This window comes from Ahaetulla prasina, chromosome 8, assembly GCF_028640845.1.
Source record: "Ahaetulla prasina isolate Xishuangbanna chromosome 8, ASM2864084v1, whole genome shotgun sequence".
Taxonomy (NCBI): Eukaryota; Metazoa; Chordata; class Lepidosauria; order Squamata; family Colubridae; genus Ahaetulla; species Ahaetulla prasina.
The window spans coordinates 26632129-26647629 of NC_080546.1; the positions used below are offsets into that span (position 1 = coordinate 26632129).

At 38.8% G+C, this 15501-nt stretch overlaps 1 long non-coding RNA gene across 1 annotated transcript; it reads right to left on the reverse strand.

Annotated features, from left to right (window-relative positions):
- Positions 1 to 3118: 3118 nt before the first annotated feature.
- Positions 3119 to 13451, reverse strand: LOC131203480 (uncharacterized). Its single transcript, XR_009156403.1, has 3 exons — positions 13348 to 13451; positions 8493 to 12584; positions 3119 to 5677 (listed from the first exon to the last, which is right to left on the reverse strand). It is a non-coding gene; the product is annotated as an uncharacterized LOC131203480 (long non-coding RNA).
- Positions 13452 to 15501: the final 2050 nt, after the last annotated feature.

The following is a 15501-nucleotide window of genomic DNA, read 5'->3' on the forward strand; positions in this document are numbered from 1 at the left end:
GCCACAGGTGGCACATGGCACCATATTTATTTATTTATTTATTTATTGTTTCAATTTCTATACCGCCCTTCTCCCAAAGGACTCAGGGCGGTTTACAGCCAAAGTAAAGACAGTTAGTACAATTTTTTTACAATATCAGTGGGCACGCACGCTCAGCTGATTTTGGGGCCTTCTGGGCCCACCGGAAGTCAGTAAACAGGCTGTTTCTGGCCTCCAGAGGACCTCCAGGGTGTGTGGGGTGAAGGCCCATTTTTCGCTCTCCCCAGGCTCCAGAGCCATTCTAGGAGCCTAGGGAGGGCAAAAACAACCTTCCCCACCCCCACAGAGGCTGGAAATGGCCCATTGTCTGACTTCTGTTGGGACAGGAAGGCCCATTTTTCGCTCTCCCCAGGCTCCAGAGCCTTTCTAGGAGTCTGGGGAGGGCGAAAACAACCTTCTCCATCCCCCAGAGGGCCTCTGGAGGCAGGAAACAGCCCGTTTGCCCACAGGAAGTCAGCAAATGGGCCATTTCCGGACTCCAGAGGGCCTCCGGGGGGGATAGGGAAGTCCATTTTTGCCCACCCCAGGCTCCTAGAAAGGTTCTGAAGCCCAGGGAAAGCAAAAAACAGGCCTACCGGGCCCACCATGCCATTGTGTGCCAAAAGCAGGAGAAGGGTCGTGCACGCATTCATGGGGGGGGGTGCATAGAATTATGGGTGTGGGAACTCGTGTGCATGAACCCCCCATGCTCCCCACCACTTTTGGCATGCAATGGCAAAAAGGTTAGCCATCACTGCTCTAGGCTTTCTCCTGCTGAGGCAGGCAGATCTTACCCAAGACTATGATGTAACGTGTGATGAACAAGTTTGTGGTGTCATCATCATTTTTTCTTCATGAGAGTTCAGAGCAGAGGCAATTTCTCCTTTTCAGATGTTTTACATAGGAAAGTTTAAGAATGGTGGGGAGGTGGGTAATAAACATACAATTAACTGAATTCTTAAACAGTGGTTTCCCCCCCCCCCGGCTGGGGTCAGTTATGGGTCCTCCACATGAGAGCTTTGCATCACTTGGGATCAGCTCCGAATTGTCTGATCAGAAGTTGTTCATTCACTTTTTCTTTTCAGACTTCGAATTGGTTTATCTGAAATCAAAGAAAAACTTTTCTTTTGCCACACAGGAATCTGTAAGCTTTTCTCCATCTCTTGAGCTTACATGAGCCCTTCCAAGGCTCTTCCTCAATCCCCAAGCAACAACCCGATGCCTTGAAGGCGGGGAGGTTCTTTGCTAAAGAGAAGGGAAACAAAAAGACCTCTGCTCTGTTCCACCTTGCTCATTTCACCCGTGCTTCTCTATGCCCTGAAAGACTTTCAAGAAGTGCTCTCCATTTTAAAACTGCATTTTGAAAGTAGAACTCCTGGGGCTTGCTTGCATTGTTCAAGACATTCCTCTTTCAAATACTCAAGCCACTATGGAATCATGCAATCATGGTTAGACATACAGGAAATTGTACTTGGCTGGCTGCAAAACTGCCAATAGAGTATTAAAACATGGAATGTAGTAATAATGGAAACCATTACAGCAGCTTTGGATGCATATGTAGGCGAGGTAGAAATTGGTGTAATTTCTCTTTTGCATAGAGTGGGGAGAATCAACTTTTGCTTTTACTCCAGTACCTGTAAGAGCTTATTGGGATGGGAACTAATTAATTCTGGATTTTGCTTTCTCTTATTGGAGTAGCCAGAGAGATAACAAATTTGTTCTTGGTGAACTCATTATATTTCTGCATTTCATGGCTAAATGCAGAGAAGACAATTGCAGATCCGTTTCAAAAATTATGGCCATTGAGAATGAAAATGGAGGTGAGGAAGTGTGTTTACCTGAAGAATCCCACCTGACAAAAATCCCATCCAAATGCAACATTGATTTGAGTTCTCCATATCCTACCTATCCCAAAGATTCCAGTATGTTTTTATTTATCATTCATCTGTTTAGTTTTTTTCCCCTCTACTTTCATGATAGTTTACAAAGTTTATATCATACAAGATAAAGTTTTAAAGACTAAATGAACATCCAACATCAGTATCTGACATCAAAACAGACCTCAATGTTTCCAGCTTTCACTGTTCATTCAAACATGATGGCCTGAAAACAGACCAAATGTATCTTCTTTGAATCTGCATTCCCAACCTTGCTTGGCCACAATAATGCATGCTCTCTATTTTGTGCCTACCTGTCCTATATCTGAGATTGTGGGACATGAAACAAGGTTTCAGGATTGAATTGACATGTAGATATATGTTTGTTCAAAGTTCTTTAAGGATTCAAATCTGGTGACTTCATTCATTCATTCATTCATTTTCTTTCTCTATATATATATATCTGAACAATTGGAATTTCAACTCTTACCCTTCTAGAAACATCAGGCTGATTTTGGCAGGTGCACCCAATTTATTAGGTTGTTATTAACATACATAGCTAAGGTAAGATGCATATTACATTTGCAAATGTTATTAATTGGGTGTACTTTTGAGGTGGAAAAGGTGTTTTCTGAGTCTTGGAATATATATACATTTTTCCCCTTCTCCTGCTCAGATCTATATCCTCTGTGTCCAGGGCAGAGATTTAGTCCTTTGGAGTTTTCACACAACCTCTGTCATTAAGGTTAAGCTTTACTGGCAAGAGATGCCAATAACTGATAGATGACTGCAGCCGCCAGGAATGTATTAAGCCCCTAACAGTCAGCTAAGATGACAAAATGTCACGGAGAAATGCCCGTAGTCATTTAAAATGTCTTTAGGGTGAATCTATGCCTGATTTGTATCCTTCCCACCTACATAGCCCTTTTAATGGGGAAAAAAAAAAAAACCAAGAAAGATTATTTTGGCTGCCTTTTCTTTTGCTTATTTTCTTTCCCCTTGTCTTTTTTTAAAGCATATGACGAGATTGCAATAGTATAATGGCAAATTGTTCTGAAAGCAGCCTTAAGATCTCAAAGATACAATCCTTTGATCAGACACCACCACCACCCGATCACTTCCTCTTTTCTTCACAATCAATATAAGTAAAAAATTACAGAAGAGTAAATTAGGATAGGTTGGATTCAAATTTAGGTGCACACAAATGGTTGGAAGTAGCTTTGCCCACCCTACCTGTGACTCCAGATGTCCTTTCCAGAGCTGAGTAGAGCAATGATGATATCATATTGCACAATAAATTATGCTCTTGTCCATGGTGAATATTGATGAATTCTTCTTAAGAAGGCCACAATGGGCAAAATTCTGTGTCTCATGCTGTCTACTTTTTGAAGGTAACTTAAAACCAGGCACTTTCCCCTGCACTTTGGTAGGATAATCATGTTCCCGGGACACAACATTGAATAATAAGTTTGAGAAAGGATAATCAAAATAAATATTTGTCATTTATCATTGTCTACTATTTTTATTGTAGGGTGGTTTTTTCCCCAAAAAACTATGGAGCTTTTGGGGTTCTTTAAAAGATAGAGTAGTATATAAAAATATATTATCGCGTTGTCTTTGTTATTGTGCCAGATGCTTCCTTCTTTTTGCTGTGACATCTAGTAGGATACTGGAACTGCTATGGCCTTTCCCTCTGCACTCTCCAAAAGTTGCCATCCCTTCTCACATGTATTATGACACACTCATAGCTAACTCACCCTCCCAAAACAACAGGCAAGGTTGTGGAATGGGAAAATTGAGGTGTAGGAAAAAAAGGAGAATGCCTGAAGATTGACAGGAGATACCTTCTCAGCACATAGTGAAGAATGAAGCAAGTATGAGCAAATGTGTTTATCTGATTGCTCTGTTGTTTCACATTTCATAAAAGCGGTAAATCCATTTCCAGTTTGCCACATCTTTACATGAGTTTATAGTTGCAAAATAGTTGTATTTTCTTTCAAAGGCTACTTTTAAAAAACATTTATTTCAAAATTAAATTACAACTCTGAATTAATTTTTATAATAATAATGATTATACAATTGTATTGCAAATTTTGGAAAAGGAAAAACAAAAATCCATGTGGTAACTATCTTCTGGGTTATTTACAAGATTTGGGCTTAATTCAGGCTAGAATTTATGAAGATGGCAGGTTTCATGTTGGATTGGTTTTTGGTATTTTGTATTCAACAATTTCTAAACTTAATTACAATCAGTATCCATTGCATATGCTGCTATAATTTTGCATCATTTTATCTATTACAAATAGCACTGGCACACATTGGCACATATGCATCTTAATTCACAGCATACAAGAAATCTTGATTTGATTGCATATTTCTTTGTTTGCATTTTTTTATCTCCATGTACATGTGCAGTGCACATCGATTGTCTCCAAGAAAGGAAAATAAAACTCAAGCTAAATTTGAGCCTAATTCTGTGTGCTCAGTGACTTGAACAAAATCCTAAAATCAATACATGGAAGAAAAAGGCTAGCATGTTGATGATACCTCAAAGTCATGATCTAGTAATTCAGAGCCTTATCGTGCAAAGGAAAAATAAATGAAATTGAATATTATTGTCACCAGAATTATAAGCAGACCTTACATAGACCATATATTATTTGTGACCATTTCCCCAGAAATGTGTTAGGGGCAGGCAGAAGGCAAAGTAAACACTCTTCTAACCTGCGCAGTGAAGAAACTAAAGTTGGTATACATCTTCTTGGATAAAAGAATAGAAGAGATCACCCACCTCTTTGTTTATAATTAAAGACGTCCTGATTCACCAAGCAAAACCTATGATATTACCAAGCATGTATGTGCATTTAAAATATGAATTTTAACATCAACATAATTCATGCATACAGGCATACAGGCAGAAATAAAATTATAGTGCATGTAATTTGACTTTGACCCATTATACTAAGAACTTAGGTCAACTTTAGATTGCTGAAAGCTTTGGGGATTGGTGTATATAGATTTTCGCAATGCCCCAAACCAAAGATTTACAAGATTTATTATTTACAATAATATTTTGTATTATTCATAGTATAGCAGTGAATTCATTAGTAACCCAAACACTCTTGATAAATATAAAATATAAGGTAGAGTTTTTTTCTGCAGTTTCTTAGTTTGCATTTTTAATTATTTAATTTATTTAAAAATATTTAAGATTAAAGATGTTTTGTTAATAAGTTATGTGTGCATATTTTAGATGCAGGTTCAATCACGCTAAAATCAGAAAACATCAATACCAATTTTCACAATACTTCACTGATTAGAGAATAGAAGTTAAATGTAGTTTATAAAATGACCAAAAATACTTCTGCAAATTTTGGTTCAAATCTGGATTTTGAGTTCTAATTCTCTAGTACTAAGAGAAGGGATATCGGGACGCAGTGGCTCAGTGGCTAAGACGTTGAGCTTGTCAATCAAAAGGTCAACAGTTCAGCGGTTTGAATCCCTAGTGCTGCGCAACGGGGTGAGCTCCCGTTACTTGTCCCAGCTTCTGCCAACCTAGCAGTTTGAAAGCACATAAAAAATGTAAGTAGAAAAATAAGGACCACCTTTGGTGGGAAGGTAACAGTGTTCCATGCGCCTTTGACATTGAGTCATGCCGGCCATATGACCATGGAGACGTCTTCGGACAGCGCTGGCTCTTCGGCTTTGAAATGGAGATGAGCACCGCCCCCTAGAGTCGAGAACGACTATCACATATGTGCGAGGGGAACCTTTACCTTTACCTTTAAGAGAAGGGATATAAACTTAAGAATTATGCAGCAGCATCAACACACAGTTTTAAGTATAACATGGCATGGACACATTCTATGCTTTCTCACATTCTGTCTAGATATACTAATCCCGACCCCTGATTTGGCATAACTCTTCCTCTTCCTCGTCTTCTCTCTTAAATTCCACCAAATTCTCCCAGACGTATTACTTCTTCATTGTGGTTTTAGTCTCTAACCTCTCTTAGTCACCAATATTTTAAAAATCCAATTCAACTGCACTCTGAATCTCTGAATTATCTGTCACTTTTCTTCAGAATCTTGTAAGTTCTATGATTGTTTTTGCTTTTCCAGATAGAGTCAGAAATAACTGCCATGAACAATAGGAGATGAGAAAAGTTTTTTTTTTACAAGCCATACTGTTACATCAGAACGACTTTCTAGGTCTTCAGCAGCACCCAGATATCATACAAGATATCCAACAAGAAAATCTGCATCTGGATTCAGAGACCAACATTGATGCCACACTGTATAGAAAATGGGTCAACTCTTTTCAGCTGGTGGGAGCTCATTTGAAATGTGGAGACCATGTAGAGAATTCTCTCACAAAATGGATGCTAGGGAGAAATTGCCCATTTATAAAATGGCTCCCTGGTAGAGAATTAACTATGATAAAGTATTGATTGATGGGAATGCTATCTATCATTTCTTCTAGTTTCCTGTTCTTCTGCAAATTTATCCTGATTAATTGTTTTATTTAGGTAGGTAAACACTTTTCCAGACTTAAAACTGTAGCACAGTAGTTACCATTTATATATTATAGTATCCCTTTGGTGCTCAGAGGAATTCTTGGAAATAAAAATGATTCTGGAGGTTGTTTTTCTTTTTTATTTTCAAACTAAAAGCATCTCTTTTAAATATTAAAAAACAGAAGGGGCAAGGAAACTGGTGCTCATTGAAGTGAGTACTGAAAGAATCATATAGTCTCATAAACTACATTGGGAATCTCAATTATTAGAGTTAACCAATGATAGTTAATTGGGAAAGAGGGGATGACTTGCAAAAAATTAGGACATCTTCCCAGCCTTTCTCAGAAAACAAGAAAAATGCACCCCTTTTCCTCATCTTGATGGGAAAGTAAAATTAGAAATTAACCACTGTAACCAATATTTATCGTTAATATTACTCCTCCTCCTCTTCCTCCTCCTCCTCTTCCTCCTCCTCCTCCTCCACCTCTCCCCTTCGCCTTCCACTTCTCCCTCCCCTTCCCAGAAATTTAAGTCCTTACATTGTTAAAAAAAATTAATGTATTTAAATGTAATTTAATGTTTTATTGGCTAATCTCCAATCAGCAATATAGTGAGCACTAACAGTAAATTTTGGTAATTCTGTTGTCAACAGATATACTTCTGTACTAATTAACTTTTTTTTTCTTTTTCCCTTTTGCTTGCTTGTTCACTTCTTTTCAAAAATTAATCATTCTGTTATGAGTGGCAAAAATATCATTCAGCTTCCAAGATATTCAGGCTTCCTATGAACCAATCCAGTCCTTTCAATCCTGTGACCAAGTACGTGTATTATTACCTCATCCACTAAGTAGTTGAAGGAATCTTATCTTTACTCAGTTTTTTATTCTTACAGCCTTAAACTCATTTCATTTCTGCACCAGTGTACTAGTTTTTTTTTTCTAAAGAGAAGCGGTTTTCTACACTACTTTTAAATATACACTATTGTATCAGTGTTTTCTAATCCCCATATTTAGTGCAAATATTTTCCTTGATATAGCACATTTTTGCATATTATTTTCGCACTCTTCTAATATATGCCTAGTTGTTAAATCTGTTCTTGTTTTTCATTGAAAGACCTGCATCACAAACCTTCAGTAGTGTAACTACTGAGTTACATTTCAGTTAGCCTGCTGGTTTGAAAAGTGAGCATTTGGTGATGTGAACCTATGCAATCGGTCCCCTATCCCTAATCCCAGCTGCTGAGCTAGAAGCCATTGTGCCATCTCTTGTGTGCTGTATTAGTGATGCTTGAATAGCCCTGAAAACAGGCCAGCAATTCTTTTTTTTCCCTAATAAGCTGCCCCAATGATGCAGAGAGTAAAACATCTGGGACTGGAAACTGCAAAACATAAGAATCTCCTTCACAATTTTTCTCAAAATTGTCCTGATAGGGAATTGTCCCCATCAGGACAGGTGAGGAAACTTCAACTGCCTTGCAGAATTTCTCAAATCACGCCCATTCTCAGAGTTAATAGAATAACAGAGTTGGAAGAGACCTTGGAGGCAGTGGTGGGATTCAAGTAATTTAACAACCGGTTCTCTGCCCTAATGATTTCTTCCAACAACTAGTTTGCCAAACTGTTCAGAAAGTTAACAACCGGTTCTCTCAAAGTGGTGCGAACTGGCTGAATCCCACCACTGCTTGGAGGTCTTCTAGTCTAACTGTCTGCTCAAGCAGGAAACTCTATACCATTGTAGACAACTGGTTGTCCAATCTCTTCTTAAATCTTCCAGTGATGGAGCATAACTTCTGAAGGCAAGCTGTTCCACTGGTTAATTGCTCTCTCTCTCTCTTTTCTCTAGACTACACATATATTTATTTATTTATTTATTTATCATACTTTTATACCGCACCATCTCCCGTAGGACTCAGGGTGGTTCACAGGCATATTAAAATAAGACAATATAATAAATAAGCAATATAAAACCCAATTAAAACTAAATATTATAATAGCCAAATCACTAAAACGGTAAAAACTGATTAAAAACCAATTAAAATTTAACTAAAATATTTTATTCTTAGGCTAGTCCAATTCTTATACCTGTTTGTCATATGTTTTAGTCTCCAGTCCCCTAATCATCTTTGTCGCTCTTCTCTGCACTCTTTCTAGAATGGTTGTCTTCTGAAAAATTTCCAGTGTTGGAGCATCTACAAGTTCTGGAGGCAAGTTGTTCCACTGGTTAATTGTTCTGTCAGGAAATGTCTGTTTAGTCCTGCGTTGGTTCTCTCCTTGATTAGTTTCCATCCATTGCTTCTTGTCCTCCTTCTGGTGCTTTGGAGTATAGGATGACCCTCTCTTCTTTGTGGCAGCTCCTTAGATATTGGAACACTGCTATCATATCACCCCTAGCCCTCTTGTTTTATTAGACTAGAAATAACCAATTCCTGCAACCATTCTTGAAAACTAAACATCCAGAAAGCACTCACGAAAAAGTTACTCTACAGCATGGGACGATGTGCACATCTTGTCCACGTCCTCTTCTTCACCTGTAAAGGACTTCACAGCTAGTAAGGGGAATAGTTCTTTATCTCAATCCACATAGACTGACTGGATCCTTAGTACATTTGGAGAGGATGCATGGAATTATTTCCAGCCTCAACCTTTCTTTCTGAAGGTTGGGTTGCAATACCTTTGGTTTCACAGAAATTTAGCCCTTTTTGTGGAAGCTCATTTCATTATTCAGTGAACCCTTTGCCGACCCTTGGATCCCCACTATATAATTTATGTTTCTTGATATAATTCAACAGCATCAGCTTCTGATTTATGTTGCTTCGTTTCTAAATTTGAGCATTTGGTTACAAAAGCATGTTTCTCCCCCTTGTGATTTATGTACTTTCACCCAAAATGCATGGTCTCTGCTGCAATAGATGCATTCCTATTACGCCTCTGATGACACCTTTCCTGGGAAGAAGGTGAGAGAACCCAGCCTGGGGCCAAGTCCTGAGGTTAATTGCAATCAATTCACCTTCCATGCAATTACACTTTCATCTGCGCTGCCTGTGAAGTGAGCATGCTTAACATGCTATCAGCAGGGAAGCAAATGTGCCTTTTTCTTCCCCCTCCCTTTGAGCCAATAAAGCCAGCTGAGGTATACTATTACATACGGAGGGAGAGGGAGGTTTTGACTCCCTGCTTTTTAACACGTTCATTGAAAAGGCACTGAGAATAATTAATTACATCCCCATCAGGCCCCATTTAGCGCCAGGCTGATTACTGCACAATTTTGGAACAATATCGAAAATAGCGGGTAAATAAATACAAAAAGAGAGGTGACATAGCCCTTTGACTAAAATGAGCAGCTTGCTGTAAAATAGCAGGCATGGGAAAGATCTGCTGGTGTTTTTTTATGGAAGAACTTGGGGAGAAATGCTTAGCATCCATTTCCCCATAGGACTGATCTATGATGATTTTCCTACTCATCTTATTTCTTATACTAAATAGTATCCATATTAAGAAAATGTTTCAGGTTCTATTGACTTTGCTTTCTGGGTATGTGTGTGTGCATCTGAAAGTGGAGTTTTTAAATTTCTATCTGACCATTTCCTTATTTTATCCCAAACTTGGACAAGAAATTAATGCAGTGAGATTTAATGCAGTGAGCAAAAAGTCCACCAAAATTCTCCATCAAGCTTGAGGACAAAGAATTTCACTACAGAATTTCCAGGCAGTTGGACTCATTATTATTTAAGATATGATTACTGAAACACTTGTCAAGCACTGGATGAAGTAGATGCGTTGCAATTATGAAATATTATGAATATCTTATTTTTGCAAAAATATTTATAATAATCTGTTACCAAATTTAAAACCTGATGTAAATCTTCTGAAGGAGGAAGAGGAGAAAGAATATTCCTAAAATAGATGATTCTGTTCATCATTGCAACCTTACTGGTGCAATGTAGCTTTATTGACTAGACTGAAATATCCATTTGGTCTACTGGAAACGTTATTTATTTATTTATTTACTTTTGTCGACTTCCCTGAGAAAGGGTTTTTTTAGTTATATTTCTGAATAGAGAATTATTTTTAAAATATTTGTTTATCTATCAAATTTATATAGCAGTCCATCTCACCGAGGGGCACGCACAACCATTGGTAAAAGGTATAAAAACAGCAACTTGAAATATTTTTTAAAAAACCCTAATAATAAATATTCTAAAAAGTCTAAAATGCAATCAAAGTGGAGGGAGAACAAGAGATGGCCCCTTTAACAATAAGCCATCTAGATAAGTCTCTAGCTCCATGAGAATCCCAAGCTTGGTCACATATCCTGGTCTTGAGGGCCTTGTGGAATATTAAAAGGGATACACTTAATCTAATTTTGGGGAAAGGATGCTCCATAAGGGGTACAGCACAGCAAAAAGGCATGTCTATTGGGACCCACCAAATGTGGATCCAATGGTACCTGCAGCATGCTTTCTGATGGGGCAGGCTAATATAAGTGGAGAAACATAGTCTCTCACATCCATGCCATAAAAGACTTTAAAGGTTGAAACTAGCACCTTGAATTAGACACAAAAGCAAACTAGCAACCAGTCCAAGTTTTGGAACAGAGTTGTAACATGCACTCTTCTAGGAGCACAAATAAGACCCTGCATGGCTGTGTTCTGTACAAGCTGAAACTTCTGAATACTCTTCAAGGACAGCTTCATATAGACTGCATTGCGGTAGTTCAATCTGGAGGTGATTAGGGCATGATTGACTGTAGGCAGGGTCTGCTGATCCAAGAATTGGTACAACAGGTGAACAAGACAAAGCTGAGCAAAGACCCTCCTAGCTACAAATGCCACCTGTTCATCAAGCAGGACTCATTAGTCTAAAACAGGGGTCAGCAACTTGTGGCTCTGGAGCCGCATGTGGCTCTTTCATCCCCCTGCTGCAGCTCCCAGTTGCCAATAAGGCTTTCAGTTAAGGCCAGGTAAAGGAAAAAGGATGCCATGTTAGGCGGAGACTCTATGGTGGGGAAACTGGACTTCTGGTCGGCAGAGGAAAAAGGACGCTGCGCTAGGAAGAGACTCTATGGTGAGGGAACTGGACTTTTGGCTGGCTCCAGAATTGAATGGGGGGCTTTGGTTAGGACCTTTGTGGCTCTTTGGGTGTTTAAGGTTGCCAACCCCTGGTCCAGAAGGACCCCGCCCCCAAAGTGGCACATATGCATATACATATATTTTGAAGCATGTGAGAATAGGTTAATAAATAAAACTGTATTTCTTCAAGCAATCAGAATACATTGATAGCTTTGGTAGGGGCTCCAGGGGTCTAATCTAAGGCATTCTATGGTGAGCTATGATACCTGAGCCTCAGGTTTACAACCCTGCTTCAGTACATGGCCTAGGCCTAGGTTATCAAGTCTCCACTTTCAAATTTCGTCTGATATTCTTTTAAAATATTGAACCAATGTGTTTGCTGGAGAAGCTGCAACCTTATGATCAGATCACATACTAAAAGGTATCACATAGATATCATGCTATAGCTTCCCTCTAGAGATAAAAAATATCAGAATAATTATTACTTCTCAATAATAATTGAACCATCTGAATACCACCTTCCTTTCTTCCTGTTCTTACATTCATTTTCAATTCCATCCTAATCATCCCTTCCTCCACCAATCCCAACGTAACTCTTCATTGTTGTTGTTGTTGTTAGTTGCAAAGTTGTGTCTGACCCAACATGACCCCATGGACAGTGTTCCTCCAGGCCTTCCTGTCCTCTACCATCCTCTGGAGTCCATTTAAACTCATGCCAACTGCTTCAGTGACTCCATCCAGCCACTTCTTTCTCTGTCATCCCCTTCTTCTTTTGCCCTCAATCTTTCCCAGCATTAGGCTCTTCTCCAGTGAGACCTTCCTTCTCATTAGGTGACCAAAGTATTTCAGTTTCATCTTCAGGATCTGGCCTTCTAAAGAGCAGTCAGGGTTGATCTCCTCCAGGACTGACCGGTTTGATCGCCTTGCAGTCCAAGGGACTCACAGGAGTCTTCTCCAGCACCATCATTCAAAGGCCCCAATTCTTTGGTGCTCAGCCTTTCTTATGGTCCAACTTTCACAGCCATACATTGCAACTGGGAAAACCATAGCTTTGATTATACGCACTTTTGTTGGCAGGGTGATGTCTGTGCTTTTTCGCGTAACTCTACACAAATAATTAAATGAGAATGAAATTTCACACTATGCTGGGAAATCTGTGTCTGTCTTCCAAAGGCTATGTGTTTGAACAAAAAGCAATTATGCAATGAGACATAGCTGCTTCATTCATTCAAGAATGCAGAATTTTATAGATATTGATTCCTATTACTTGTCTGTCTTGATTTTGCCCAACACTACAACACTCAGGTACTTAGATGGAGGGAGTATCAGGGAGACAAAGAAAAGCTTATTTTAAATATGATTTGGGGGAAAGGGTTAAAGATACTTCTGTTTTTGAGTCTTTCCTCATGCAAATCAGCACCCTTTATCAATGGATGCAATACATTTAGAGTCGGGATAATGATCAGAAATAACCTAGAATAACATACCATTTGAATCTGAGGAGAGATTGTATGGGAGAGATTTACTGATAACATATGAATCCACAAGGTCAAAGATAAGAAATTCCTGTGGGTTATTTTTTTTTTTAAGCTCTGCTAAAGACAAGGGAAATACACGGTTCCTATCAGTAGCTTCCTTCATACAATAAAAATTGAAAAGCTGTTTTACCAGTTTGCTGTCTTTACTTGTCAACACCAGGATATGCACAGAGGGCAATTCCAGGGTATCTCGGTCACTGATCTTGGTTAGACATTTAGTGCTTTTAACCGGTTGTCTTTTTCCTCAACAACTGCACAATATCCATTAAAGATGATTGGATGTTGTCTGCATAATCCATTTTACCGGAATAATAGACGCCATAAATTTACCTTAGATTATCGACTGTCTTCCAGCTTGTTCCAATCACTCAGATCCTCTGAGACTGTAAAAACATATGGGAAGTTTCTGTGTTGTTAGGTGCAGTGCCTCTTATCACAGAGGACACAAAGGTAGGAATGTGCAGGTGGTTTCCCATTCAGCTCCTAAGCAGCTCAGACCTGCTTAGTTTCAACAAGGTGAATCATATATGCTGAGACCATGCCCATAAAAAGGTGAAGCAAACTCATGCAGGATGTTTACCCATGCCAGAATATCTGATTGTGTCAACAAGCCCAGTTGCATTAATATGAGTACCTTCTACATAAAGCCTTATTGCTGGTCATGGCAATAACAATTGCATTTAGACCTATATACTGCTTCACAGTGCTTTGCAGCCCTCTCTAAGCAGTTTACACAGTCAGCATATTGCCCTCAACAAACTGGGTCCTCATTTTACCCACCTTGGAAGGATGGAAGGCTGAGTCAACCTTGAGCCTGGTGAGATTTGAACTAACTGCCAAATTGCAGTCAGCCATCAGACAGCAGAAGTAGCCTGCAGTACCGCACTCTAACTTCTGCGCTGCCATGGCTCATATATGATAAAAGTAATTGGATAATGAAACTATCCAATTGACACTGAGGATCAGAGATCCTTTTGTGTTCTTCAGCCAATGGAAAATAAATTTTCTTCTTCTTCCTGGTTTCTTCCTCAGAGGAAGGGTATTCAGTTTATGTACATGACTCTCCTCTATAAAGCCTATAAAAAGAGCAAACTCTTCTCAGGTTCATGAAAAATTCTTAGAATATAGTCCCGAGGCCAAATTCTAAAGCCTTTGGGGACTGCACTTGACAGAGATAAGAATATACAGGTAGTCCTTGACTTACAACCATTGGTTTAGTGACCATGGAAAGTTACAATGTCACTGAAAAAAGTGACTTTGACCATTTTTCACACTTACAATGGTTGCAGCATCCACATAATCATTTGATCAAAATTCGAAGGCTTGGCAACTGGCATGTATTTATGATGGTTGCAGTATCCTGGGATCATGTGACAATCTTTTGAGACTATTTGATAAGCAAAGTCAATGGGGAAGCCAGATTCACTTAACAACCATGTTATTAACATAATTGCAGTAATTCACTTAGTAGTCACGGTGGCACTGTGGGCAGGCTACTTCTGCTGACTGCCGACTGACTGCAATTTGGCAGTTTGAATCTCACCAGGCTCAAGCTTTCTATCCTTCCGAGGTGGATAAAATGAGGACCCAGATTGTTGGAGGCAATATCCTTGCTCTGTAAACCACTTAGAGAGGGCTGTAAAGCACTGTAAAGTGGTATATAAGTCCAAGTGCTATTGCTATTGATAATAACTATAGCTTTCTATCCTTCCGAGGTGGATAAAATGAGGACCCAACCCAGATTGGTGGAGGCAATATCCTTGCTCTGTAAACCACTTAGAGAGGGCTGTAAAGCACTGTAAAGTGGTATATAAGTCCAAGTGCTATTGCTATTGATAATAATTATTGGAAGAAAGTTTATAAAAGTCACTTAATAACTTTCTTGCTTAGCAATGGAAATTTTGAGCTCAATTGTGGTCATCAAGGACTACCTGTAAAGCAGTTATCCAATCTCATCACTGGGATTTCACAGAACTGTAATCCTAGAGAGCAACATTTTAGGGGAGAGTAATCTAACATCTAATATTATCGATAAAATCATCCTATACTCTAGTCCATCTACATCTGTATTTTAATTTTCTGAACTCCACCATCCAATATTATATGGCTGCTCCTTAAACTTTTAACTGTTTCCTAAAATTGTATATCACCAGTCATCTTCAAATTCTTCCTCAAGCTCAGCTTTTCTACTTTCCTTCCGTTTCTCAAGATTTATTTTTTATTTATTTATTTATTTTATTTGTCACAACAATATATATGCTACTGTATTTCATCTAGCACTTCATCTAAATAGATTTAAGAGCTAGGCTAAACTAAAGATTTCACTGGCACCAATAAAGAGAACTGCATGGGGTCATGTCTTAAAATGTAGACATATAAAAAGCAGAAGTAAGGACTAAATGCTTATAGTTTTGTGCACGGTAGTCCAAAACTGGTCTCAGCTACCACAGACTAATAATTAAGTGCAGAAAATAACAAAATGGA